The sequence below is a fragment of the Schistocerca nitens genome, chromosome 6, assembly GCF_023898315.1.
Source record: "Schistocerca nitens isolate TAMUIC-IGC-003100 chromosome 6, iqSchNite1.1, whole genome shotgun sequence".
Lineage (NCBI taxonomy): Eukaryota > Metazoa > Arthropoda > Insecta > Orthoptera > Acrididae > Schistocerca > Schistocerca nitens.
In genome coordinates, this window is record NC_064619.1 from 625,304,504 (window position 1) to 625,331,789 (window position 27,286).

Sequence of the window (27,286 nt, forward strand, 5' to 3'; positions counted from 1 at the left end):
AGATGGATTTTTCTAACGAAAATGAACAGTGTACTCAAAATACGACAGATTTATTTGATTCCGAGGTAGTGACTGACAGTGCACATCCGATTGGGAAACCTTTTCGAGAATCACAGAATGAGCAAATGGTTACACAAAACGTGAAAATTGTAAGTATGCCATCAGACAGCACAGAGAATAGAGTAGGTAATATTGGCTTGGATCAAATTATGGCAGTATTGCTACAACAGAGTGAAAATTTCAAACAACTTAGTGAGCAGAATAAACAACTTAATGAAAAACAAGACAACCTTAATGAAAATGTTAAACAACTTAATGAAAAACAAGACAACCTTAATGAAAATTTTAAACAACTTAATGAAAAACAAGACAACCTTAGCGAAATTTTCAATCAACTTAATGAACAGAACAAACAACTTAGTGAACAGATTACAGCCGTTGCCGCGCAACGTCATGATACTGAAGAACAATTACGTGAGGAAATTAAGGCTTGTGCTAGGAAAAGTAGTGAAGAAATTAGATCTGTTGCTCAAGAATTAAGGAATACGCAAGCAGCTACAACAGAATCACTTAGAGACGAAATTAGTGCAGTCGGTAAACAATGCTCTGAAAACGCAACACAGTTACGCGACGAGTTTAAATTAATGTCAGCAGAACTTTCGCGCACACTGGATGCAAAGGTAGAGGCGAAATTTGACCAACAGAACAGACAAATTGACGAACGTTTTAATCACCACCTACAAAACAGTGAAACGCGCTACCGTAAATTTATACAGGAACAGATTAAAGTAAAGCGACAAGTAAAGAAACAATTACCGCACAGAGACAGGAAGATAACCGTAAATTGTTTACGAAAGCAAAAACATACGTAGACAACAATATTGCTTCAGTATCAGACGAAATTAATACTATCAAACAGTTGAATACCGAATTGCGTGATGAAATTTCCGATCTTAAATCAAAAACAGATACACACACATTAGACTTTCAGACAGTGACCGACAGACTTGAACAATTAGAACTAATACAGGATTCCGATGTCATCAAAGCAGACGTTAAAAAATTGAACGAAACAACACGTAAAATACAAAAACAAATTAATGCTTGTGACAATATAAACGATGATCAGGTAAAAATACTGACTGAAAAATATGATGAATTGGCCAGTCGTATTGACGTTATTGAAAGTAATAATGACAGCAAATCAGACGATACTTCACCGATTTCGTTTAATCAAACACCTGAATTCCAAAATTTACAGCAGACGATCAGTGAGATAGATTCGTCCAATAATACATTACCTAGAAAATTGTCAACTTTACAGCAATAAGTGACAGAGATGAAAAATGTTTCGGTCAATAACACGTCACAGCATACGGCACATTCCGAACGTTTGTCACACTCACACAGCCAGCATAATTTAGGTAATTTACAGAGAGTACGTGACTTAGATTTCGAACAATCGCAGACAAATAGATTCTCATACAATCCTGAACCTGTTCAGACGTACAGAGACGATAATTTTGATTACAAACATTTTCTATCAGTGAGAAAATTTAAAGTATTTAAAAAAGACAGAACACAGATTCACCCATTGGATTGGATACAACAATTTAGCTTTGCTTGTCCACCGACTTGGCCCGTAACACATAAACTTGAATTTATTTGCAGTTTTTTGGAAGGCGAACTGGCAACTCGTGTGGGACCGCTCGCGAGACAATGCTACTCGGTAGAAGAATTTCTGAATGCTTTTTTGTCAGCGTATTGGTCGAAGACGACACAGCGCGGAATTAAGGATCAGTTAATTAGTTTACCGAATTATGAGAACTCGAATTTTCCACTGTCACGCAATTTTTTGAACACATGGTCCAACAGAACCAGTACTTAAGTGAACCATACAGTGAACCTGCACTTATTCAATCATGTATTTCTAAATTACCGCGATCATTAAGAGTGTCACTTTTAACGGGTCAGCAGAAAGAAAATATTTCGGCATTCAGAGATCTGTTACAGCTTTTGGAAGTGCAGCAATCGGATTATTCTTTTATAAACGAAAATTTTTCATATAATAACCAACGTCAACAAACATACAGCAATTACGATCAGCCACGCAATTTCAATAGCAAAGGTAATAGACGCTTCAGGAACGACCACCACCAGAACTTTAATAACAGACAAAATTTTAATTATCAGTATCGTCAAAATTATCAGCAACAGGAACCACATTTTGGTAACAATAGAGGCTTTTCTCCGCAACAGCAACAAAACCAACCGGTTAGCATACCTAACCAACAATGTAATGTACAAGGTCAACCAAGCTTTAATGTTTCGCCGCGTACGCGTATAGCGTCGGCCCCAACAAATAGTAATGCACAGCAACAAGGGAATCACTACGTACAGAAGATACATCATTTCAATTCCTATCGCAACGCGCCGTATAGCAATGATTATTATGACAGACGTAAAAATAATGAGCACAATTTTCAGCGTACATTTCATAACAGTCGGTGTTATCAGCAGCAAAATCATCCACAACAACATATTATCATGAATGAACCAGACAGTAGGTATCATCCCGAACGTAATACGTCAGGAAGAAATAACAGAACAGTAGAAATAGTTGAAATGCCACAGCATCCTCCCGAAAATAATAGCACGTCAGATAGAATTTGACTAGATACTGTACAGGTCGCATCTTCCAGCAACGCAAGCACTACTTTTGACACGCAGTATGTTGTTCACGAAAATGTTATTACTTTTGACGACATCCGAGACACTCTTTTGCAGGTAAGACCAGTTATTCAAAAAACCATTTCACACCCTGTCATCGAAGTAAAAATTGGATCGTCCAAATTTTCAGCAGTAATCGATTCTGGATCTCCTATGTCAGTCATAAATGAGGAAACTTTCAACGAATGTAACAAAGAGAATACCTATCCTGCGTTACCATTAGGAAAAAATAAAGTAAAAGGAGCAGTATCTGGTAAAGGAGTAGATGTAAAATTACAGACACATTTATCATTTTGTATTGCAGGTCATACATTTCACTCAAATTTTTGGATTGTTCCCTTATTGACGACAGACGTTATTTTAGGTACGAATTTTCTGGTACAACACGACGCAATTATTGGCTTTCAAAACTCCTATTTAATGTTAAAGGATGAAAATGTACAACTGGCTTTAGAATTTCAGCACTCTTTATCTGCAGAAGAACAAACAATTAATCGTACAGAGGTCATTTCCGCATCACGTAACATAGACTGTCATTCCACATTGTTAACAGATACGTACGTACACAACTATAATACTCCAGACGAAGCCGACTATGACGTTATACAGATGATTTCTGATAAAGTTAAACAGAGCAGTGCAAATACAGACGACGAACGCACGCAACTACGCAAAATTCTTTTACAGCAAGCTCCGGTTTTTGACAACGTGCCTGGTACTATGTCCGGTTTTATGTATGAATTTCAAGTTAAACAGCACGACACATTTACAGGCAAACATTATACCATTCTGTATATTCACAGAGAACAAATTAAGAAAGAATTGCAAGCTATGCTTGACCAAGGAATTATTGAACCGCCAGTTAGTCCGTACATAAACCCGTTCCATATTGTTAAGAAAAAGGATGGTTCACTTCGCCTCGTACTTGATTCGCGGCACATCAATGACATTATTATTAATCAAACAGATCGCCCTCAAACACTAGAAGAACTTCTACAGAAATTTCATGGTACTGCTATTTATTCCACATTAGATTTGAAATCGGGATTTTGGCAAATTCAACTCCATCCGGACTGCAGAAAGTACACGGCTTTTCTCTGTTTTGGTGACTGTTATCAATTTTGTAAATTACCGTTCGGTTTAACTATTTCTTCAGCAGCATTTATTCGCGGTTTGAATACAATACTTCCGACAGAACTTAAAGACAGAATCACAACGTATGTAGACGACATTCTTATTGCAGAAGCTAACTGGTCTGAACACAATCTGATTCTTGAACAAGTGTTACGAACTTTTCGTGCACAAGGACTCACAGTTAATCTCAGTAAATCGCACTTTGGCAAAACTTCTATAAAATTTCTTGGACAAGTAATTTCAGCAGAAGGCATTGCGTCTGACCCGGAAAAACTTCAAGCTTTACGTGACATTACTGTTCCTACGACGAAGAAACAGCTACGCAGCTTTTTGGGTTTAATTAACTTTTTTCGTAAATTTATTCATTACTCTGCTTTAGACAACCCTAGATTATGTCAATTGACAGGCAAAAACACTATTTGGTCCTGGGATAGGCAAGCACATTCTGAATTTATGAACCTGAAAGAAGCTTTGTTGAATGCACCTCTTTTATCATACCCAGATCTTACTAGAAATTTTTCCATTGCCACCGACAGTTCTAGCACCGCTTTAGGCGTACACATTTTTCAGGAAATTGAAGAAGATGGCACTACAGTAATTAAAAACATAGCCTTTGCGAGTCGCATTCTGTCACCTGCTGAACGCAATTATTCTGTTACAGAACTTGAAACATTATGTGTTGTATGGGCATTTACGAGATTTCGGAATTTCCTTTATGGAAGACATACGACCGTTGCACAGACCATTGAGCGATACAGTTTTTGCTTTCCGCTAAATTTGCACACGACAGATTAAGCAGATGGAAACTTTATTTACAAGAAATAATTTTACGGTTGTTCACATTCCCGGTACACAAAATATTGTAGCAGACGCACTATCCCGTTCTCTCAGCAACAATCAGCAAGACATCGCAACCAACTTCTGCAAAGCAAATTTCAGCGTCATGTACATTCAACAAGTTGCATTTGAAAATTTCATTTCGTCGTCATTACAAGACATAGCACAAGAGCAGAGTAAAGACAACGTGTGGAAAGAAATTAAACACCTTTGGCAAGATAGGAATAATGTTACCATTACAAACCATTGCACTGTACGCAATGACATTCTGTTTCGCCGCTCTCACCCTAACAGCAACAATTGGTTATTATGCATTCCTGACGAAGTTGTTGACAAATTAATCTGGTATACTCATTTAAGTTACGCACATTACGGAGCTAGAAAATGTTTTCTTATACTGAGACAGAACTGTTATTTTACCAACATGGAGAAACGTATTCGACGAGTTTTAGCATCATGTAAAATCTGCCAGAAAGCTAAGTCAGATACGACTTCACATATTCCTCCATTACATCCCATTGTACCTGTTAAATTGAGACACATGGCCGCTGTAGACATTTTTGGTCCGATTCCCAGAACTAATAGAGGTTTTTACTACATCTTTGTCGCTGTTGAGCTCACTTCAAAATTTGTTACCTTCACTCCGTTACGCAAAGCTACTGCTAAAACTGTTTCGAAAGCATTTGTAAAACATTTTCTATTTCATGTAGGGCATGTATTGAAAGTAATTTCCGACAATGGACCACAGTTTCGACCTGCTATATGGACACGTATGTTACGAGCTAGAAACATTTCTCCGACCTATGTATCCAGGTACCATGTATCTTCGAACCCTTGTGAACGATTAATGAAAGAAATTGGTAAACTGTGTAGAATATACTGCCATAAAAAACATATTGATTGGGACACACACATACTCTCATTCCAGGATGTAATTAATTCCATACCAAATGAATCTACTATGCTATCTCCGTCTGTTATACTGAAAAATGTTGAACCACCTAACAAAATTAAAGAATTAGTAACCTTTCCTACATCTCGTCGACTACGACATCATGAAATAATTGACATTGCGCTGAACAACATCAAACGTGCCGCAGAGCGCCGGAGAAGACAGCAAAAACAGGTTTGTACACGCCGTGACTTTCACATTGGACAGAAGATATTAGTACGCACACATTATTTATCTAACAAAGGAAAAAGTAGATGTAGTAAATCTGAGCTTCTATATGCAGGTCCATATCGAATTCGCAGCATTCCTCACCCGAATGTAGTACACGTTGAAACTTTGAGAACCAGAAAAATCCAAAGGGAATCACCATATCTCCAAGATCAAACCCTTTATCGAATGAATATACTTTATGATTTATCACACTGTAATGCCATTTCCTGATTTTTTTATGACCACTTATGCAATTATATTCACATGAACACTTACTGATTATTATCGCATTTTTTCTTGGCAAGTGCCCGGCAAGGTAAGATTAGCAGGTCGCTCTTCTTGTCGTCACACATCAGACCGTGCACATTTTCCATTTTTTATGTATATATGATTGTTTTCCTGTTTTGTTTATATGCACTATGAAATATTTAAGATGTAACAAACACTAGTTGACTTTGACATTTTGCCTTATGATATCTCAACATCGTGACCATTTTACATTTTTTTTTTTTTTTTTTTTGTTTTTGCTGCTACATTGTGATACTCTGTGTTCATTTTTGCATCTGAACACTGTCTATGTTTTTTGACATATTACGTTTTCTGTCATGCTACGCTGTATACTTAATTATATCACTAGAAACCAGCTTTTATGTAATGGGTATATGATTTAAATGCAAGACATTAATCATTGTTCATCATTTTCAGATAGAAATAACGTTTAAAAGAAATAAATTAAACAGAGATGGGAATTTCACCTTCGCAATGAACGAAAGAAGATACAATACCTCGTTACGAAGAATAAATGGAACAGAATTAACAAGCATTAACAAGAATATACTATACACATCGTATGATAGCAGTCTTAACTAATTTTTTCTTTCAGAATACGAGGCGATTGATGCAGACTGTCAGACAGAACTACACATCTTAGTTTTAGTGATGAAATATGCTAGAAATAAGGAATAGTTGTATAATGAATAATGAAGTGACTTTTTTGCAGATGATAATGAATGGTGATGAATAATGATGCAGAATATGCTAATATGGATAATGAAGTTTTTCTTTACAGGTGATGATAATAATGGAATTATGTGATATGGATAATGAAGTTTTTCTTTGCAGGTGATGATACTAATGATAATGAAGTTTTTCTTTGCAGATGAGGATAATGTTGAAGTTTATGTATTAATGCTATGTAGTTATTTAAGTATTTGTTGCAGTTCGTTTTGACAGTATGTCTTATGTCGCATGGTATGATGACTGAAGGTTTTGGAAAGAACAGCTAGAGAACATATATATTTAATACACATTTCATTACCTGTTAATTCGAAGTTCACTACTTTTCAGCATAATATGCGTTTCTTCTTTTAGCTTAATAATCCATTTGTATATTTTGCAGGAGAAATTATTCATGAAATTAATGTGCTATAAGCAGTTGGTCATTAAACCTGTGTCATTCATGAATGTGATCACATATACTCTATTTGTTTCATAACCTTGCTACAGCTGACTCATGATGAATGACGTTACCCATCTTCATTTGCAGCAATAAGTCAAATGCAAATATTGTTATGCCCCAGCAATTAATTATCGATCACAACGCAATGCATTGCTAGCACAAAAAAAATGTATTACCAGTCCCAAATAATGCTACCAATTTAAAAGAGTTATGAGTAACACTGAATGATGTTTTCTAATCACAGACTTCGAGTAATAGTTACAGAGTGTTACATTTTAAATATGTCTTATGTCACTTGAATGATGAAAAATGTTTTGTAATATTCAGTACTTGCTGACTAATGAATGCCACTATTTCTTATATTTTAAATTTGTATTATGTCACTTTCATGTTATATATATATGAATACCAGTAGCTTGATGCTACACTAATTACCTCCTGTTTTGATTGATGACTTCTGATGGTTTGTAATTGGTCACTGAGTGCCAATGTTTTCTGTAAACAGTTAACTTATGAACATTATTCTGTAATACTTCATACATGGTATAGAAATGTTCAGTAACTGGGCGATGAGTGCCACGAATTACTCAAATTAGGTGTTAGACTAGTGTAATTATCAATGATGACTGGCATAAGACTTAATGTCCTTCAGCTTCTGACCTAATTACCAGAAATTACTGCAATATCCGTTTGTCCTGTCTATCCTCATTCTCATGGAGCACTATATTTGGTTTTTGCACTAATTCTACGTTGTGTTGAGTGGTACTTAAATAAATAAATTAGTGAAATCAAAGTGAACTAGAAATTAGAATATAAATGAAAAACTTGGTTTAGTTTAGAGAGTAACATACACGCAAACAGCGGGTAGAACAGCAGAACAGAAGAGACAATGACCGTGAAGTCAGCAAGTTCCACATAAGCGGGCGCTGTCGATTCAGCCGTCAGGGCATCGCCCGACCGGCTCATGTGTTTCTCAGTTGTCGCATGTGAGCAAAGGCCCTCGCCTACATCCCAAGAGCCAATGACCGACGTTAAGAAGATTCTTCGAGAAGCTTTTCAACGTGACAGAAGAGGCAATGACCGGCTCACTTGTTTCTCAGTCGTCACATGGGATCAAAGGCCCTCGCCTACATTCCAAGAGCCAATGACCGACGTTAAGAAGATTCTTCGAGGAGCTTCTCAATGTGACAGAAGAGGCAATGACCGTAAAGTCGTTCACCTCCAGTAAATTGAAGTGAATAAATACGCGAGACGCAGTGGGCCAGGGGATGAAGACGGAGACGGAGACGAAGACGAGGACGAGGACGGAGACGGAGACGAGACGAGAGACGAAGAAGGAAGAAAAGAAGAGTAGCAGTAGTTTTCAGTCAGTTTCGGTGCTGAAGGCCGTCATGCAAGAAGAGTCTGCATCATGCACAGACGAACCAAGTCCGCCGCTGTAATGGAATAGCAAGCAGCAGCCGCGGCGCCAGAAGACAGAAGTTAAAAGGTATTTGAAGTCTGATCTTTACATACCCGGGTGACTCGTGAGGATGGGAAGGAGACGGCCTCACATCAGCAGTCACCTGTGAGCTGGGATGAAGATCTGACAGCCGAAGACTGGCAAGCGGGAGTCCGTGGTTCGAGTCCGGGACACTGGCCTTTCCCCGCCGCGCCGCGCCGCTCCGCTGGCCGACGCACAACACACGCGGCCGCTTAGAGAAGAGAAACACTGGGACGCCACACCCAAGGTATCATCCGATGCACGACTTCGCTCCCAATAATTAAACCGGCCACCTCGCGCTGCGCGTCTCCAGTCAGCTGGGCGAGACGGCGACACGAGATACACACCGCTACGCGTAATCAGACGCCACCGCCGCCGCCGCTGCCGCAGCAGAAGACTTCACAAACGACACAGCTGCCGCTCTCCGAACCAGAACATTCCGTAAGATACAGTTGTACAAATCTTCAATAAAAGTTATCTTAAGTAAAAATGATGTTTCATTCGACCTCATACCCGAGCCAAGGAAGAACCCACCCTGCCCACATGTTGTTAAGAGAGAAAAATTAATTTATTAAATATTTTCACCCTGACAGAATGCTTTAGAATGCTCATCCTGACAATTGACATCATCCAAAGAGAAAACCCAGTTACATTTAGTGACAGAAGTGTCACATTTAGTATCACAACTGTTACAGTTGGTGTACCTTACAAGAACGTGGTGTTGACACGACATGCTGTCCACCACCTTGAGCGATGGAGATGTTATTATGGTCCCAATGTTTGGTGTACCTAATGTACTACCAAAATGATAACATGGAATATTACTACGACATTTCAGTGTCTTGGCTACACTGATTAATACTTCAGGGAAAAGAACTTCAGATTGTCTCACTTGGTGTTGTGCTTCTGTAGAAAGATATGGACTTTCAGTGCAGCTGCGTGCAACCTAATGTACTACAACCATGATGCAATCCTTCCCTTTCCTATCCTAGATTTGTACTCATTGCGTATACATTTTGTGATTTCCTGATATGTTCTGTACTACAGTGCGTGTGCACCTATGTCATTTGTTAATATGATTTGTACTCATTGCGTACACATTTTGTGATTTCCTGATATGTTCTGTACTACAGTGCGTGTGCACTTATGTCATTTGTTAATATGATTTGTACTCATTGTGTATACATTTTGTGATTTGCTGATATGTTCTGTACTACAGTGCGTGTGCACTTTATGTCATTTGTTAATATGATTTGTACTCATTGCGTATACATTTTGTGATTTCCTGATATATTCTGTACTACAGTGCGTGTGCACTTATGTCATTTGTTAATATGATTTGTATCCATTTGCGTGTACATTTTGTGATTTGCTGATATATTCTGAACTACAGTGCATGTGCACTTTTGCCATTTGTTAATATGTTCTGTACTCATTGTGTACACATTTTGTCTTTGCTTGATATGTTCTGTACTCAGTGCATGTGCGCTCTATTTTATTTCATGTTCTGCACTTATATATGTATATATTCTGTGATTGTAAACTTAGTTAATTAAGAAAAATATGTTGCTCATGGCAAGTCCAATTGACTCACCATCGCTGCCAAATTTTTGCCCCCCCCCCCACCCCAGTGGAGGGTTATGTAAGAGGTATGCGATGTATGCGCTGCCTGCAACAGGCAAGACTTAGGAGAGTCTCTCACCAGAGAGCAGTAGTCGACAGTAGTCTGCGTGAGTCGGCAGTAGTCGGCAGGAGTCGGCACGTGTCTGCGCTTGTCGGCAGTCTGCTCTGGTCGGGACTCTGGAGGATGAGTATTGTTGTAGAAGGTAAAGAAGCAGCCTTGCGCATATCTAGTAATGTATGTTAAATGTCATCCAGTTTCTTTCAAAAATGCCCCAATAATAATTTTTATAATATAAAGTAATTTTTTTTAAAAAAAAGGCATTCATTTCAATTTAAAGATTTTATCCAGTGAATAATTAATTCCTTTCACGAGTCACAAAGCATAGGCCAGCATTGCACGGAGCTGTGCCGAAAATGTTTCAGGTAAGAGCAGATATATTCGCAGTTTTTATTGAGGTAAAAATTTTTGCTTTTTTATTCAGAGTACAGGGCCGTGACGCAGCGCTGCTGTCGTCATAAAATTTACCAGGTTACTGAATTTTTTTTATTATTTTGGTGTTTAGGAATTTTTCTGTTTCGAACTTAACATTAAATGAGAATAGAATTTTGTGGGAACATTAAATGTGAATGCATTTCTGCACAGAGATTATAAATGGGAGCTAATTTTGTTCAGAAGTAACAATAATTTAAAATTCATTTAATTATTATTTCCGTGGTGAGTTTACACTTGGTTCTTTTTAAATTATTCTGTGGGAATGTTACACAATGCTGGAGACGTCTTCAGAGGCTATAGGCTTCCCACTACAAGCTCCATAAAACACGTCGGCGCGACTCTTGTGATTTTAGGGAACTGTCTGATGACGTCACGAGCCGACCTTTTCGTGCGTGGGTATGAACAGTTCGGCTTGCTCAGCTTATTTCAGATTATATCTGCTTTGGGTGTCGCTATAGACTGTGATGATGTGTCCAACACTGAAACATGAAACGTTAGGCAGAAAATTGAACCTTCAACCACGGTGTAAGCTCCATAAAACATAAAGCTCCTGAGACGTACTTGGTCGTGCCTTTGAAGGTATGTATCTAGTGCGAATAAGTCATGAACGCACGTATCGGCTGTGATGGACAGTTTATCCCAGCGAGCTTCCGTGACAGCAGTATTTGTTCTATGAATATTAGAGCTGTCAATCGTACAGAAAACTTCAGGGTGAAATGGGTGACGAATTAAAAACACTTGAAACAATTGTGGAGTAAAAACACGTGCGTCAGAAATAAGAAAGCAACACAAAAGCGTCAGTCACAGATAAAACTTTGTGTGTCTAAGGATAAGAAAGCAAGGTACCCTACGACTTCTTTTAGAAGATAAGGAAAGGTAAACCTACGTTTATAGCATTTGTAGAATTGGAGAAAGCTTTTGACAACGTTGCATGCAATAATCTCTTTGAAATTCTGAATGTAACAGTGATGAAATACAGGGAGCTAAAGGCTATTTACGATCTGTGCGGAAAGCAGATGTCAGTTATAAGAGTAGAGAGGCATGAAAGAGTATCAGCGGTTGAGAAGGGAGTGAGACAGGATTGTAACCTATCCCTGATGTTATTTAGTCTGTACACTGAGCAAGCGGTAAAGGAAACCAAAGAAAAATTGGCAGTAGGAATTGAAGTTGAGGGAGAAGGAAAAAACTTGGAGGTTTATCAATGAAATTGTAATTCTGTCAGAGACAGCAAAGGACTTGGATGACCAGCTGAATTGAAAGAATAATGTCTTGAAAGGTGGATATAAGATGAACATCAACAAAATCAAAACAAGGACAGTGGAACGTAGTCGAATTAAATAAGACAATGCTGAAGGAATTAGATTAGGAAACAAGGAACTTACAGTAGTAGATGATTTTTGCTACATGGGCAGCAAAATAAATGATGATGGTCGAAGTAGAGAGGATATAAAATGTTGACTGGCAATGGAAAGGGAAGCGTTTCTGAAGAAGAGAACTATGTTAACATCGAGTATAGATTTAAGGGTCAGGAAGTCTTTTGTGAAAGTATTTGTATGGGGTGTAGCCATGTATGGAAGTGAAACACGGACGATAAACAGTTTAGACAAGAAGAGAATAGAAGCTTTTGAATTGTGGTACTATAGACGAATGCTGAAGATTAAATGGGTATATCACGTAACTAATGAGGAGGTACTGAACAATATTGGGGAGAAGAGGAATTTGTGGCGCAACTTGACTAGAAGAAGGGACATGTTCTGAGGCATCAAGAAGTCACCAATTTAGTACTGGAGGGAAGCGTGGAGGGTAAAAATCGTAGAGGGGGACCAAGAGATGAATACACTAAGCAGATTCAGAAGGATGTAGGTTGCAGTAGTTCCTCGGAGATGAAGAGGCTTGCACAGGATAAAGTAGTATGGAGAGCTGCATCAAACCAGTCTTTGGACTGAAGCCCACAACAACAACAACACATGACACAATACTGATGTCTCAGTCGTTACCAGAATTAATTTTATTGTTTTCTTAACTTTCTCGCTGGAAGTTTCTACAAGGTCCAACGAAACGGAAATTTATCAGCGACAACATTTCTCGCTACGAATACAGATTAGTTTCACACCTCTCATGGTATTTTGTTTTTTATCTCGCAGTGCATTTATACGACACCTCTTATGGTATTTTATTTTTTATCTGGGAATACTTTTTATACTTTCGTGATAAAAAATGTATCACATTCACCTACAAACCTTCTGAATGAAGGCCACAACAACATGTCACATGAGGGAACACAGCTGAAGTTGCAAGTTAAAAGCTCCTCCTAAACCTCTGGATCGATTTCAGCCAAACATGCTATCTGGACCGCAAACTTCCTGTTATGGTGATGCTGATGGGCAGAGAAGACTGGGGAAGAAGGAGACGGGGAAACGGAGGGGCGGAAGGTGGAGCAGGAGAGATATAGGAGGAAGAAGGAGCTGGACAGAAAAACGGTCAGGAGGAGATAGACAGACGGGGGGAGGAAGGTGCATAAATGAAGAGGAGGAGGTGGGCAGAGAGAGAGAGGGGAAAGGAAGATGGGTATAGAGAGATGGAGCAGGAGATGTATGATGAGAGGGGCTGTATGAGATGAACAGGGAGAAGGGAAAGGAGACGGGCATGAAAGGGGGTAGAAGGTGAACACAGAGAGATTGGGCGAAAGAGGAGATGGACAGAGAGAGGAGGAAGAAAGAACTGGACCAACACAATATTGGAACAAATTTATATAATGCGTCAATTAGTAGTATAATAATGAAATGTCAGTGGCAGTGATTGCAATGATTGATATATGTTGCAAGTACTACGACAAGCTCATCTGCTCTTCCTCTTCATTTACAGGTGTTCGTTTTGTAATTATATAACCTCGCTTTTCTATCTTTCATTGCAGGTGTATAATACAATGGCTAGCAATTGTGCAAATTGGTGTGACAGTCGTTATTACAACGTGGAGCCAGAACGTGGTGCAACTTCGCCTTTTTTACAATAAGAAACGTCTCTAGAGCTGAAAGAAGTGATTAGTGAGACGTACAAAATGTGATACTGAGTGGTCATCGAAGCCAAGAATTTCCAATCAGCAGTTTGGCATTTTAGCCCTGAGCCACCTTTTCTTAAATAAATCGTTTATTTTGGATACTGAAATGCTGGAATTATAAAGATTGATTATCAATACATCACATTATTGACATCGAATAATTACTTAATAATAATAAAATAGCTGGCAGCTACCGAGTAACCCATGCCAGAACTCAACTAAAATTTTAATCGAGAACATTTCTTGTTAAGTTTTACCATGACTGTTGTAAACAGTAAATAAACTACAAGTTTGTTGTAACCATTCACCGTTAATTGTATTTCAAAATACCACTAAACTCTTAAGAGATTGGAACCAATGTCACCAGGTGGATGTATGTTAATTAAAGAGACATGTATTTGTTGTGTTTACGACTCTGTGTCAAACTGTAGGACTGCCCTCTGTGGTCACAGGCTCATTCTCTCGCCGTATTTGCATCACATACAACACCACGTACTCCTTATTGTAGAATTAATGAATAGCTTTTGGACATCACCCATACGGCCACCCTCTGCATTGTTTTTTTAACTTTTAAATCTGTAAACAGCATGATACAGTCATCAGCATACATGCAATACAATTACCATTATAACCACAACTATCGAATACACTAATTTCACTCGAAATTAAATGCATATCAAATAAAATTTAAACAATATTTTTAATATAAAAGGAAGTCCGATAACACGATGCTGGTTTTCTTCAGTTTCCTGTGATCCAAGGGAAAGTATTGGTTTTCCAGCTAGCCTTTTCTACGAGTACTTTCTTCTCCTGCCAGAATCTCTTCATTCTTTCGCTGACATTCCTCCTCGTTACCTCTGTCCAGATTACCTTAGTCCTTGTAGTTTGCTTTTCCTGGAATCCTTTGAAGTTGCCACCTCTCATTCGATATACCTAATATCCCACATCTCTTTTTTATTAACGCAAACTTCCCCATGTCTTTTCCTACTTTCTCAACACCCCTTGTGGCCGCATTTAGTTTGGTGATGTGGCTCAAGATTTTCTTTGTCAATTTGCATTTCTTCACTCTGAAGAGGTTCTCCTTCTCTTGGATATGCGTTGTCGTTTACTATATTACAACGTAAAAATATCGCGTTTCCTATATTCTTGTTTGTCCATCTGCTATAAAATCGTATACGACTTCTGTTGCTAAAAGAGCTTGATTGTTCGTAGGTAAAGTGGTGTCAAAGGACATCACGCACTATATCGTTCCTTTCTTGATACCTTCCGTCACAGCTGAAGAAAATTGCTAACTGTTACATTCACATGACACAAAGAGGATCATGTTGTGGTGTTAGAGATGTCGTCGGAATCTGCTGTAATTAAATCGAAAGAAAAACAAGAAAGGAAGATTACAGTTTAACGTCCCGTAGACAGAGCAATTATGAGAGGCAGAGCACAAATTCAGATTACGAAGGAAGTGGGCCTTGCCGTGTTCATCCCGGAATTTGACTGATTTAACAATTTCACGGAAAGCCTAATCTGGATGTCCGGAAGTGATTTGAGTCGTTGTGGGCTGACCTCTGCACCACCTCGCCCGATAATTGAACGTAACGAGTGCCATTGCACATGTACTCTGAATATACTGTAGTTTAAGTAAACCAGAAGTATATTGCTGTTCATTTGAATTTTCCTTTCGCCCTTTCTGCATCAAAAGCGCAACCTCCCCACAGTAAAAAATAATTATATCATTCATTTACATTCTTCGTAACCTGTCAACAGTAAAAATATGTATAGCATTGACATTTAGTGTAGCCTAGCTACAGTTTATTATTCCGTGGCCTACCAATAATAACAAGACTAATTTCTCAATAAAATTGTGGCTCACTTATAACCTTTCAATAACTGCCTGTGAATTTGAACTGGTAAATTTTGGACGTCAGCAGTGCTGCGTCATGGCCTTTGAAGATCATACTGAATAAATTGAAAATTCTTACCTCAATAAGGACGCAGGATAACGCGTATATATCTGCTGCTGTAATAATTTTTTCTGGCACAGCTCAGTGCAACACTGACCATTAGTCATGTATAAAAGCAAACAACTGATTTTTCTTTAGAGTAATCGGAATGACCATGGATTGGAGAAATTAGTAAATTCTTTAAATTGAGATGCATGATTGTCAGAACTTAATTTTTATAAGAAAGATTATTATTAAGAGATTTAAAAACAAACATTTACATGGGACTTAATATGTTGTTGTTGTGGTCTTCAGTCCTGAGACTGGTTTGATGCAGCTCTCATTGCTACTCTATCCTGTGCAAGCTTCTTCATCTCCCAGTACCTACTGCAACCTACATCCTTCTGAATCTGCTTAGTGTATTCATCTCTTGGTCTCCCTCTACGATTTTTACCCTCCACGCTGCCCTCCAATGCTAAATTTGTGATCCCTTGATGCCTCAAAACATGTCCTACCAACCGGTCCCTTCTTCTAGTCAAGTTGTGCCACAAACTTCTCTTCTCCCCAATCCTATTCAATACCTCCGCATTAGTTACGTGATCTACCCACCTTATATTCAGCATTCTTCTGTAGCACCACATTTCGAAAGCTTCTATTCTCTTCTTGTCCAAACTAGTTATTGTCCATGTTTCACTTCCATACATGGCTACACACCATACAAATACTTTCAAAAACGACTTCCTGACACTTAAATCTATACTCGATGTTAACAAATTTCTCTTCTTCAGAAACGCTTTCCTTGCCATTGCCAGTCTACATTTTATATCCTCTCTACTTCGACCATCATCAGTTATTTTACTCCCTAAATAGCAAAACTCCTTTACTACTTTAAGTGTCTCATTTCCTAATCTAATTCCCTCAGCATCACCCGACTTAATTTGACTAAATTCCATTATCCTCGTTTTGCTTTTGTTGATGTTCATCTTATATCCTCCTATCAAGACACTGTCCATTCCGTTCAACTGCTCTTCCAAGTCCTTTGCTGTCTCTGACAGAATTACAATGTCATCGGCGAACCTCAAAGTTTTTACTTCTTCTCCACGAATTTTAATACCTACTCCTTTCCCAACCACTGCTTCCCTTTCATGCCCCTCGACTCTTATAACTGCCATCTGGTTTCTGTACAAATTGTAAATAGCCTGTCGCTCCCTGTATTTTACCCCTGCCACCTTCAGAATTTGAAAGAGAGTATTCCATTTAACGTTGTCAAAAGCTTTCTATAAGTCTACAAATGCTAGAAACGTAGGTTTGCCTTTTCTTAATCTTTCTTCTAAGATAAGTCGTAAGGTCAGTATTGCCTCACGTGTTCCAACATTTCTACGGAATCCAAACTGATCTTCCCCGAGGTCGGACTTTATATAACAATGCTATATATGCGTGAGGCTGCTTTCACCTTATACTACATCGCTCAGGCTCCGCCATCGCTCCCCACGACCGGCCCAGCCAACACGATACACCAGACTGCTAGCTACTACTTACTGCTACTAACACACACTTCCTACTGCTGACAACACTGCTCTCTGGTCTGAGATTCTCTTATAGCTTACATATCGCAGGCAGCGCGTGAGCAATCAATCGAAATTACATCTGCTGGAGTGCGCTACCAAGAAATTCCTTAATCATGCACCTCTTACAGCGGGCTGGGGTATTATGGGGGGGGGGGGGGCGGAAGGGGTGGAAGCCAAATTCATCTCGTACAGGAAACATTTCGTGTACCTTAAGACAGACGACCGATATACAGAGTGGTTAAAAAGTCAGTATAAATTTGAAAACTGATTAAATCACGGAATAATGTAGATAGAGAGTTACAAATTGACACACATGCTTGGAATGACATGTGGTGTTATTGTGTTGTTGTTGTGGTCTTCAGTCCTGAGACTGGTTTGATGCAGCTCTCATTGCTACTCTATCCTGTGCAAGCTTCTTCATCTCCCAGTACCTACTGCAACCTACATCCTTCTGAATCTGCTTAGTGTATTCATCTCCTGGTCTCCCTCTACGATTTTTACCCTCCACGCTGCCCTCCAATGCTAAATTTGTGATCCCTTGATGCCTCAAAACATGTCCTACCAACCGGTCCCTTCTTCTAGTCAAATTGTGCCACAAACTTCTCTTCTCCCCAATCCTATTCAATACCTCCTCATTAGTTACGTGATCTACCCATATTCAGCATTCTTCTGTAGCACCACATTTCGAAAGCTTCTATTCTCTTCTTGTCCAAACTAGTTATTGTCCATGTTTCACTTCCATACATGGCTACACACCATACAAATACTTTCAGAAACGACTTCCTGACACTTAAATCTATACTCGATGTTAACAAATTTCTCTTCTTCAGAAACGCTTTCCTTGCCATTGCCAGTCTACATTTTATATCCTCTCTACTTTGACCATCATCAGTTATTTTACGCCCTAAATAGCAAAACTCCTTTACTACTTTAAGTGTCTCATTTCCTAATCTAATTCCCTCAGCATCACCCGACTTAATTTGACTACATTCCATTATCCTCGTTTTGCTTTTGTTGATGTTCATCTTATATCCTCCTATCAAGACACTGTCCATTCCGTTCAACTGCTCTTCCAAGTCCTTTGCTGTCTCTGACAGAATTACAATGTCATCGGCGAACCTCAAAGTTTTTACTTCTTCTCCACGAATTTTAATACCTACTCCTTTCCCAACCACTGCTTCCCTTTCATGCCCCTCGACTCTTATAACTGCCATCTGGTTTCTGTACAAATTGTAAATAGCCTTTCGCTCCCTGTATTTTACCCCTGCCACCTTCAGAATTTGAAAGAGAGTATTCCATTTAACGTTGTCAAAAGCTTTCTATAAGTCTACAAATGCTAGAAACGTAGGTTTGCCTTTTCTTAATCTTTCTTCTAAGATAAGTCGTAAGGTCAGTATTGCCTCACGTGTTCCAACATTTCTACGGAATCCAAACTGATCTTCCCCGAGGTCGGACTTTATATAACAATGCTATATATGCGTGAGGCTGCTTTCACCTTATACTACATCGCTCAGGCTCCGCCATCGCTCCCCACGACCGGCCCAGCCAACACGATACACCAGACTGCTAGCTACTACTTACTGCTACTAACACACACTTCCTACTGCTGACAACACTGCTCTCTGGTCTGAGATTCTCTTATAGCTTACATATCGCAGGCAGCGCGTGAGCAATCCATCGAAATTACATCTGCTGGAGTGCGCTACCAAGAAATTCCTTAATCGTGCACCTCTTACAGCGGGCTGGGGTATTATGGGGGGGGGGGGGGGGAGGGCGGAAGGGGTGGAAGCCAAATTCATCTCGTACAGGAAACATTTCGTGTACCTTAAGACAGACGACCGATATACAGAGTGGTTAAAAAGTCAGTATAAATTTGAAAACTGATTAAATCACGGAATAATGTAGATAGAGAGTTACAAATTGACACACATGCTTGGAATGACATGTGGTGTTATTAGAACCTAAAAAATACAAAAGTTCAAAAAATGTCCGACAGATGGCGCTTCATATGATCAGAATAGCAATAATTAGCATAACAAAGTAAGACAAAGCAAAGATGATGTTCTTTAAAGGAAATGCTCAACATGTCCACCATCATTCCTCAAAAATAGCTGTAGTCGAGGAATAATTTTGTGAACAGCACTGTAAAGCATGTCCGGAGTTATGGTGAGGCATTGGCGTCGGATGTTGTCTTTCAGCATCCCTAGAGATGTCGGTCGATCACGATACACTTGCGACTTCAGGTAACCCCAAAGCCAATAATCGCACGGACTGAAGTCTGGGGTCCTGGGAAGCCAAGCATGACGAATGTGGCGGCTGAGCACACGATCATCACCAAACGACGCGCGTAAGAGATCTTTCACGCGTCTAGCAATATGGGGTGGAGCGCCATCCCGCATAAACATCGTACGTTCGAGCAGGTGTTTATCAGCCTGGCTGCGGATGATGGGATTCTGTAACACATCGGCGTACCGCTCACCCGTCACGGTATCAGTTTTGCTGTCGAGCGTGACCTGTCGGACATTTTGCGATCTTTTTTTTTTGTTCTAAAAAAACTCCACGTCATTCCAAGCATGTGTGTCAATTTTTACGTCTCTATCTACATTATTCCGTGGTTTATTAAGTTTTCAAATTTATACTGACTTTTTGATCACCCAGTACATCTGCACCAGGGGTGGACGATGTAACTTGGGTTGCCTGTCTTAAGGTGAACGAAATATTTCCTCGGCCCTGTACGTGCATTCATTTGCTTAAAGAGGATGGAGTTAAGCCAACAGTTGCAGTACGTAAGTACGAATAGTGATTCCAAGAAAATGCGCGCGTTCGGCAGAATGCTGTAATAGCGCAGGAAGGGAGAACGAGCGAGTATAATCTGACTTGTAGAACGTTACTGGCGCCGTCCCGGCATCGAGCTTATTAAAACTAATTCAGCCGGCAGACTCGGAAATTCCGGCGCTCCTTCCATTGCGCGCAGAGCATTTAGAGTCCCGCGGCGCGGGCATACGGCAGAAATCGCCGTCCGCCGTGCGCGGGGGCGTAACCGTTGCGAGCGCTGCGCAGAGAGGCGCAGCCAGAATTAAACTGGCGCCAGCGCGCGCGCGCGCTCGCCCAATAAACGCGCCGACTCACCTCCGGCTAGCGGCCGTTTCCACGAGCCGCACTGCGGCCGGAATTTTTGTGCCGGAGCCGGAGAGGTCGGGCGGCAGAGTTTACTCGCCGGGTAAACAGCGGCCGGGCAGACAATCTCTTTGTCCCCGCGTGGCACTCAAAATTAAATTGTCTGCAGGCGCCGCGCCCGGACGCGCCTTTCTTTGCTTGTTGTCGGCCCGGGAAAGAAGCAACGGAAGCGGCGGCGGTCCCGCGAGCCGCATTAGCATGTGTTTCCGTCGAGATAGCAGTCCTAATGCGGACCGCAACGCGGCGGGATGAGCCGGCGAGCAGTTTCATTCGGCGCCGCCGGCCGTTACGGCGGATCTGCGCGCGTTAGCATTCTGACGAGCGACATTATAGCGCGGTGGCGGCGGGGGGCGGGAGGCTGCTCTGCCCGACTCTGCCCCCCCCTCCCCCCCCCGCTCCGCTCAACCCCTTCCACGGTGCTGTGAGCGCGTTGCCATGGCAATGCCATCTGCGGGAGCAGGCGCACTACTGCCCGCTCTGCTCTGCACCGGAAACTGTCTGAGGTTCACCCTGACTCTGCAGCGCACAGTGTCATGCTGACCAAAATAAAATGCTTCAGGGAGTGCTGGGAGCACTACTGTTTCTCATATACAAGCGCCAAAGGAAAAAACTACAAAGAACGAAACTCGTCTAGCTTGAAGGGGGAAACCAGATGGCGCTATGGTTGGCCCCCTAGATGGCGCTGCCATAGGTCAAACGGATATCAACTGCGTTTTTTTTTTAAATACGAACCCCCATTTTTTATTACATAAACGTTTAGTACACAAGGAAATATGAATGTTTTAGTTCGACCACTTTCTCGCTTTGTCATAGATGGCACTGTAATAGTCACAAACCTATGGCTCACAATTTTAGACGAACAGTTGGTAACAGGTAGGTTTTTTAAATTAAAATACAGAACTTAGGTACGATTGAACATTTTATTTCGGTTGTTCCAATGTGATACGTGTAACTTAGCATTCCTGAGAACGCATGCTGTTACAGCGTGATTACCTGTAAATACCACATTAATGCAATAAATGCTCAAAATTATGTCCGTCAACCTATGTGCCGGACATCCATCATGTTGGAAGTACATCGCCATTCTGTCATGCAGTGAAACATCTTGTAGTAACATCGGTAGAACATTACGTAGGAAATCATCATACAGTGCACCATTTAGATTGCCATCGATAAAATGGGGGCCAATTATCCTTCCTCCCATAATGACGCACCATACATTAACCAGCCAACGTCGCTGATGTTCCACTTGTCGCAGCCATCGTGGATTTTCCGTTGCCCAATAGTGCATATTATGCCTGTTTACGTTACCGCTGTTGGTGAATGACGCTTCGTCGCTAAATAGAACGCGTGCAAAAAATCTGTCATCGGCCTCTAATTTATCTTGTGCCCAGTCGCAGAACTGTATACGACGTTCAAAGTCGTCGCCATCTAATTCCTGGTGCACAGAAAGACGGTACGGGTTCAATCGATGCTGATATAGCATTCTCAATACAGACGCTTTTGAGATTCCCGATTCTTGCGCAATTTGTCTGCTACTGACGTGCGGATTAGCTGCGACACCAGCTAAAACACCTACTTGGGCATCATCATTTATTGCAAAAAAATGGTTCAAATGGCTCTGAGCACTATGGGACTTAACATCTATGGTCATCAGTCCCCTAGAACTTAGAACTACTTAAACCTAACTAACCTAAGGACATCACACACATCCATGCCCGAGGCAGGATTCGAACCTGCGACCGTAGCGGTCGCGCGGTTCCAGACTGTAGCGCCTAGAACCGCTCGGCCACCACGGCCGGCTCATTTATTGCAGCTCGTGGCTGACGTTTCACATGTGACTGAACACTTCCTGTTTCTTTAAATAAGGTAACTATCCGTCGAATGGTCCGGACACTTGGATACATAGCACACTCCCGTTGAGCATTTTGATCACAATAGCCATATATCAACACGATATCGACCTTTTCCGCAATTGGTAAACGATCCATTTTAACACGGGTAATGTATCACGCACCAAATACCGTCCGCACTGGCGGAATGTTACGTGACACCACGTAGTTATACGTTTGTGACTATTACAGCGCCATCTATCACAAAACGAAAACAGTGATCCAACTAACACATTCATATTTCATTACGTACTACACGAATATGTAATATAAAATGGGGGTTCCTATTTAAAAAAACGTAGTTGATATACGCTTCACCCATGGCAGCGCCATCTAGCGAGCCAATCATAGTGCCATCTGGTTTCCCCCTTCAAGCTAGACAAGTTTCGTTCTTTGTAGTTTTTTCTTTTGACGCTTATTTCGTGAGATATTTGGCCCGGTCACGATCAATGGACCACCCTGTATATACTTTCGGACATGTACGAATTCGGACAAGGCCGGAATTAAATTGAAATTGAACTTTATACTCGTAACCAATCTTCCGTAAGAATAATTACTGGCGTCATGACGTAGGAACAGTACCTAACGCACACATTCAAGAACTTCACACCACACATGTCACAGTAGCCAGATAATAATCAAATCGCAAACACATTCATCATATCATATTAATTTTCAAAGATCAATTAAAGTAAGATTGTTTACTGGCTGTGGACAGAAACTTTTTGTTACGTTACTCACCGTAATACTGACTGTCGTAATTGTAGCAACCAGAAAGTTTGTTTGAATTTAGTCACTGGTAAGGACTGTCATTTACCTAGAAGTTACTTTGATATTTATTTGTAGTAAAAGTTAAAAATTGTGCCACATGCTATAAATTAGAACTGTGCTTTGACAATGAAATTCAGTGTCCAGGCTACGAAAAGCTTTACTACCATTTTTTTTTATTATGAAAGTTACTCTGTTTTCAGCAAATGAATTAATACAGGCTTTTGCATCATTCTATGTCCGACATTATTCATACTTCAACCAAAGATTTCATTATTACGTAGTTGTCCAAAAGTAGGAAAAATTATGTTTTGATAATCTAATAAATTAATGTTCACTTCATTTTCAGTTCATTTTCTGATTACCTCGGTTCATGCAAAGGGATAGGATGGATACCACTTGGATAATGACATAGGAAAACTATTTACGTGACAATATGCACGAAAACAATGTTATTCCAGCAATAAAATTCCAACCACGCTGGTCAGTCTATTACACTTCTAGTTATAAAAAGTCTAGATCTTACTTCGCTTCATGGTGCCATTGGTTTGTCGAGTGGCTTCATTCAGCGGTAAATAGGGCACGGGTTGATCCTCTTGCCATACCATACCCAATAACAAGGGCCTACAGTACTCTTGATGTTATGTGAATTGCTGCATTTGTACTATGCTCAATAAATGCCATAGCTAGCCTATCCGCGAAAGCAACTATTTCAGTTTTCACTGCTCCGCACTTCGGAAACAGACTTTCTGTCTCCGCACTTTCGCATAGCCACACCGGCGAATACACACAACCAACATCTCCTCGCGAGCCGGCAGGGGTGGACGAGCGGCTCTAGGCGCTTCAGTCTGGAAGTCTCCAGTGGACCTATCCGCAACTCATACCGGAGCAAAGCAATAGTCGAATGTTTACGATTAGCTTTTTATCCACTATTCGGATGTTTATACAGCACCTACAGTGGATCCATCCAAAGCTCATATCCAGTCGTGTGTTTACGATTAGCCGTGTATCCGCTAGTAGGGTGTTTATTACAGCGCCTACAGTAGATCCATCCACAACTCAAATCCGAGCCGGCCGCTGTGGCCGAGCGGTGCCAGGCGCTTCAGCCCGGAACCGCGCTGCTGCTACGGTCGCAGGTTCGAATCCTGCCTCGGGCATGGATGTGTGTGCTGTCCTTAGGTTAGTTAGGTTGAAATAGTTCTAACAAGGGAACCTCCCCATCGCACCCCCCTCAGATTTAGTTATAAGTTGGCGCAGTGGATAGGCCTTGAAAAACTGAACACAGATAAATCGAGAAAACGGGAAGAAGTTGTGTGGACCTATGAAAGAAATTAGTAAAATAAACAAACTGAGCAGTCCATTCCAAGATAGGCAACATCAAGGAAAATGGGAGACAAGCAGCGTCGTGGTCCCGTGGTTAGCGAGAGCAGCTACGGAACGAGAGGTCCTAGGTTCAAGTCTTCCCTCGAGTGAAAAGTTTAATTTTTTATTTTCAGTTTATGTGACAAACTCTTATGTTTTCATCACTTTTTTGGGAGTGATTATCAAATCCACAAGAAAACCTGAATCGGGCAACGTAGAAGAATCTTTTTACCCATTCGCCAAGTGTACAAGTTAGGTGGGCCGACGACATATTCCTGTCATGTGACGCACATGGTGTCACCAGTGTCGTATAGAATATATCAGACGTGTTTTCCTGTGGAGGAATCGGTTGACCTATGACCTTGCGATCAAATGTTTTCGGTTCCCATTGGAGAGGCACGTCCTTTCGTCTACTAATCGCACTGTTTTTCGGTGCGGTCGCAAAAAACAGACACTAAACTTATTACAGTGAACAGAGACGTCAATGAAAGAACAGACAGATCATAACTTTGCGAAAATAAAGAAAGTAAAATTTTCACTCGAGGGAAGACTTGAACCAAGGACCTCTCATTCCGCAGCTACTCACGCTAACCACAGGACCACGGCGAACCAGAGCTTACGTGCTCCTTAATGTTGCATAGTTTACACGTGGACTACTCAGTTTGTACATTTTATTAATTTTTTTCATAGTTTCACACAACTTCTTCCTGTTTTCTCGATTAATCTGTGTTCAGTTTTTGAAGGCCTATCCACTGTGCCAACTTATAACTAAATCTGAGGGGGGTGCGATGGGGAGGTTCCCTTGTAAGTTCTAGGGGACTGACGACCTCAGAAGTTATGTCCCATAGTGCTCAGAGCCATTTGAACCATTTTCTCCTATCGACTCCCAACTGCTACTACTTATGGCGCGCTCGCACGCCCAGCGACAATTCATTTACAATTTATTACGCTCATTGACAATAGCTTTTCCCTCAATAGGCCAGAGTGTCCACTTACAAAATGTTAACACTCAATGCGTATTCTCTTTCTTAAATAACAAATAGCATTTGTAACTTGACAACATATTTACAAGAATAAAATTCAGCACATCTAATAAAGCAAACTTCGCAAAACACGTAGAAAATGTATGACCATCCACAGAGTTGTGGTGTTCCAGGACAGCAGTAATACTGTATCCGAACATTACAGGTTTGATCTTCCTACTCATCCGCATCGACTTACATCTTTCCACATTTATAGCTAGCTGCCATTCATTACACCGACTGGAAATTTTGCCTATGTCGTCTTGTATCTTCCTACTGTCACTTAACTTCGACACCTTACCGTACATCACGTCATCATGAGCAAACAACCGCAGATTGCTGCCCACCCTGTCCGCCAAATCATTTTTGTGTACAGAGAACAACAGCGGTCCCATCACACTTCCCTGGGACACTCCTGAGAATATCCTTGTCTCTGATGAATACTCGCCGTCGAGGGCAACATTCTACTTTCTGTTATTTAAGAGGTCTTCGAGCAACTCACATATCAGTGAACTGATTCAATATGCTCGTGCCTCCTTTAACAGCCTTCAATGGGCACCGTGTCAAATGCTTTCCGGAAATCTAGAAATGTGGAATATGCCAGCTGCTTCATTCATAGTTATCAGTCTATTATGTGAGGAAAGGTTAAGCTGAGTTTCGCACGAGCGATGCTTTCTAGCCGTGTGCTGTCCTTAGGTTAGTTAGGTTTAAGTAGTTCTAAGTTCTAGGGGACTGATGACCTAAGATGTTAAGTCCCATAGTGGTCAGAGCCATTTGAACCATATTTGATGCTTTCTAACACCACGCTGATTCATGAATATAAGCTTCTCAAAAAATGGTTCAAATGGCTCTGAGCACTATGGGACTCAACTGCTGTGGTCATCAGTCCCCTAGAACTTAGAACTACTTAAACCTAACTAACCTAAGGACAACACACACATCCATGCCCGAGGCAGGATTCGAACCTGCGACCGCAGCAGTCGCACGGTTCGGACTGCGCGCCTAGAACCGCGAGACCACCGCGGCCGGCTATAAGCTTCTCACTCTCAAGAAAGTTTATTACCGCATCCTGAAGAAGTCTGGTGTAGTAAAACTAGCAGTGGTAATTTCAAGATACTGGTTGTTTACTTTTGTTAGGAATTTGCGTCATTTAGCGTCACATGAACCATATGCCCAAGTCAATGTTGCTGGATTTTCCTAAAGTTTTCCTTGTTCGCTCTAGCAGCCAGTTGAAATTAGTGTGCGTTAAGCTAATTTTCACACCTCTCATAGATTATGAACATAGGAATGCTAAAATTATTAAAAAAATGTCGCACTTCCTTCGTTCATTGTTTCATTTAAGTTATAACATCTCGATTCCGTACTCTCGTATTTTCAGTTAATTTGGACGAAAATCCAGGATCCCGTATTTTTTCAATATATATCTCGTATTATCAGAATTCCCGCCATTCAGTCTTTTGAATCAGATGATGATTGCTTTGATGCTGTTTGTCACTTCATTTCCTTTGCTTTCTTTCAGCCTCCTACCGATGAATTTAGGCTCGCCAGTATGACTCCCGTTCGGTGTTGCGCTGGCCCGCT